Source organism: Psammomys obesus, unplaced genomic scaffold (genome assembly GCF_907164565.1).
Source record: "Psammomys obesus unplaced genomic scaffold, mPsaObe1.curated_primary_1811, whole genome shotgun sequence".
NCBI classification, from domain to species: Eukaryota; Metazoa; Chordata; class Mammalia; order Rodentia; family Muridae; genus Psammomys; species Psammomys obesus.
This window is the reverse complement of record NW_026596199.1, coordinates 1-3737: the sequence shown is the minus strand read 5'-3', so window position 1 is coordinate 3737 and position 3737 is coordinate 1.

The following is a 3737-nucleotide window of genomic DNA, read 5'->3' as shown; positions in this document are numbered from 1 at the left end:
AGCTTTATTTGTAATAGCCAGAACCTGGAAACAACCCAGATGTCCATAAACGGAGGAATAGGTACAGAAATTGTGGTATTTTTACACAATGGAATACTACTCAGCAATCAAAAAGGAGGAAATCATGAAATTTGCAGGCAAATGGTGGGACCTAGAAAAGATCATCCTGAGTGAAATATCCCAGAAGGAGAAAGACAAACACAGTATATACTCACTTATATAGACCTATAAGATATGATAAACATAATGAAATCTATACACCTAAAAAAGATAATCAAGAGAGCGGACATGGGGTAAGATTATCAATCCTCGTTTTGAAAGACAGATGGGATGCACATTAAACACTGACAGGAGTCTACTGAGCGCATTTGAAAAACTCTAACTAGCAGTGTTTTCAAAGCAAAGACTCATGACCAAACCTTTGGCAGAGTACAGGGAATCATAAGAAAGAAGGGGAGTTAGTCTGATGAGGAAAGGATAGGAGCTCCACAAGGACCAAACATATCTGGGCACAGGGTCTTTTCTGAGACTGACATGCAACCAAGGACCATGTATGAATGTAACCTAGAACCTCTGCTCAGATGTAGCCTGTGGTAACTCAGTAACCAATTGGTTTCCCATAGTGAGGGAAACAAGGACTATTTCTAACAGGAACTCAATGACTGGGTCTTTGGCCTCCCCACCCCCCAAGGGAGGAGCAGTCCTGTTAGGCCACAGAGGAGAGCTTTGCAGCCAGTCCTGAAGATACCTGATAAAACAGGATCGGATGAATGGGGAGGAGGTTCCCCCTATCAGTGGACTTGGCAAGGGGCACGGTGGAGATGAGGGAGGGAGGGACTGGGAGGGAATGAGGGATCGGGACACGGCTGGGATACAGAGTTAATAAAATGTAACTGATAAGAAAAAAATAAAATTAAAAAAAAGAATCCCAAAAGGCCAAAAAAAAAAAAAAGTCCCTTTTTCTGTAGATCATAGCATAGACATGCACTGTAGTAAAAGTATGATGACTGTCCTTGTGTATGATGGTGGACTTTTTATTCTTCCCACCTGATCATTCAGTTCTGCATTTTGAGCGGAGGTACCTGGCTTGGGCCCATATTATTTCTGTTAATGTAACTACTGAAGCACCTGTTTCTGTTAATGTAACTACTGAAGCACCCACATATCTGGTTTCTTGGGACAGTCATGGACCTGTGGGTTGTCATCAAGAAATAGGGTAGCAAGATTGATGGTAGTGGTCCAGGGTTAGGGCCTGGTACTGAGTCACAGAAGCATTAGACAGCCAGTGTTCTAGGGTTCCTTGGAGATGACCCACAGAGACGTGAGATGTTGTGAGTGTAAGATCCTGACTCAGAGTTAACTTGTTTGTTTGTTTGTTTTTCCATTAGACTAGCAGAAGCCACCACAGCTTAGAGAGGTGGGCCACCCTGTGGCCTCAGGGTCCAATCGTTTAGACAGTGTGTCACAGGACATTTCCAGGAATTAAAACCTCTTTTTCTCTTGATTAATGGACAAACAGATGAAAAGGTTTTGCAGCATCTAGAAGTTCAAAGCCTGGAGCTGAAGGCAGAGCTGTTTTTAAAACCTCAAATGCATTCTGTTTAGTCTCAGTACAGATTAGGGGCTCAGTGCCCCACTTTGTGCTGGTGTAGTGAGGCCCTGTTAGTTCCACAAAGTCTGGTATCCAGAGGCAGCAATACCTAACTGCACCTAGGAACATTTAAATCTGTCTCTTAGTCTCTGGAGTTGGTATTTGAAGGATGATGGCAGCTTCCTACTCTGAGACAGGCTCCTTTTGCCTCCCCTCAGCTGGTAACAGGATAGGAGTCTCTGATGTACAAAGTTGGGCTTTCTTAGCTGACATTCTGTAGCCCAATGTCTGTAACTCTGGCAGCAGTTCCCTGGTGGCCCTTTAATAGCATTTTTTTCCTGAGAAACTTTTGATAAAAGGAAGGGAGGTCAGCATTTAAATCTTTGGGACAACCTGGTCCATAGAAGTTGCCTGCTGTAACCTTCCTCTGGTCTATGCATTTAAAAACAAATATGGGTTGGTTCATCTATTCCAACTGGAGGGTGAAGAATGCATATTTCATGTCCAAGATAGTGTACACTTGTTTCTCTGAAAGAATCACTCATGAGCATCAGAGTCCCAGGTTTCTTCACAGGCTGGAGAAGAGGGTCATATTTCAGGGTGACTGACAGGGCACCAGGATGCCTAAAGTCTCTTTAATATAATATAATGGAGTTTTGTTTTCTTTAAAAACTCAGGTGTGTTATGTAAATATGTTTTTTTGTTGTTGTTTTAATCCCAAGTGTGGGATTTTAGTTGGGCTATCCTTTGTCAACAGCTCTTAGTTGTCTCATAGGGGGAAGGCATGGCTTATCCAGCTGGGAAGGGTGGCACAGAGAGGGGTGTGGCTTAGGACTCTGAGGACAGAAATTTGAGAGCCCAAAAAGAGAAGGTATCATGTTCACTGTTGGCATGTGGTATTGGTGTGTAGAAGTTTGGAGAGATCAGAGAAACAGATGGTGTGGCAGTTTGGAGCAGACAGACAAAGAAATGCTTCACGGTGTAACAGCTTGGAGAGACTGCTGGCTGTGTCTGCTGTTGATGGAGTTTGTTGTATCCCCTAAGATCCATCAACCCTAAACAGCTGGGAGAAGTAACAAGGTCTGTGTTCCCCTCCCCACTAACCTTCTATCTCCTATGTAGGTTTGGGAGGTTGGAAGGGAGGTAGAGGCCTAAACACCCCAAATAAAATAGAGTTTTAAAAACAAGCGCTACAATATGAACCGCAAATTCCCTTTTTGTTTCCAAGGCCATTGGGTATTGTTCCAACTGGACAGAGGTAGCTGAACTGGGTAGTTAAACAATTATAGGAGCTTGGTATTGTGCCCTTCTTGTGTGAGTTGATTTCTACCCATACCCCTGGGAATCTTTGTACCTTTTGATTAGAAATAGAACTTTCAGCTAGGAGATATGGTTCTGACAGAAAGTAGGATATCAACATTTTGCTGCATATCTGTAAGTCTAACTACATCCTAATCATCAGAAAAGGTGACAGTGGTTTTCAGTTTATACAAAAGTTCACGTCCCAATCAATTCTCTGTTGTTAAACAGCTTTCGAGCTACCTACAGCTACTGGGACATATACCTTTAAATTGTTCTCTTATTTTAGCTTTTATAACCTTTTTTTTCTAATATCTGGGGCCAACTGGGTGACAGAGGAAATCTTTTGAGCAACTGCCTAATCCTAAAATGGATCTATTGAAAAAAATTTTAAAGCCTCCCTGGTCAGTGTTGAACAGAAGGGATAGTCCATTTTGTCCAGGCTGTGCAGTCTGCACTGATCCTTCTGCCCAGCCCAGGGGTAGTTTCCTACCTTTCATCAGAGAACGGTAGGTTTTATGAATCATTGGTTAACAAGGAGATAGAAGACATTAAAACAACAGACAACAACAACAACAAAAGGAGTGTAACTTTCTCTTTTTTTGAGCTCAGCCCAGGGGACCTTTTTCCCATTCCTGTGGCTGCTTAGAGTAAGCCCGGAGAGGAAGGGATGTCCACCTGGGAGAACTATTCCCCCCACTGTGTGCATTCAGCTTAGTTTGCAGGGGACCTAGATTAAAGGCAAGACCTCTATCCACCTCCACACAAGGATTAACCCTGACTGTGAGCAGTTGTTAAACAACAACAACAACAAAAAGCACCTGCCCAGTTCTGGGAGCAGGAATGC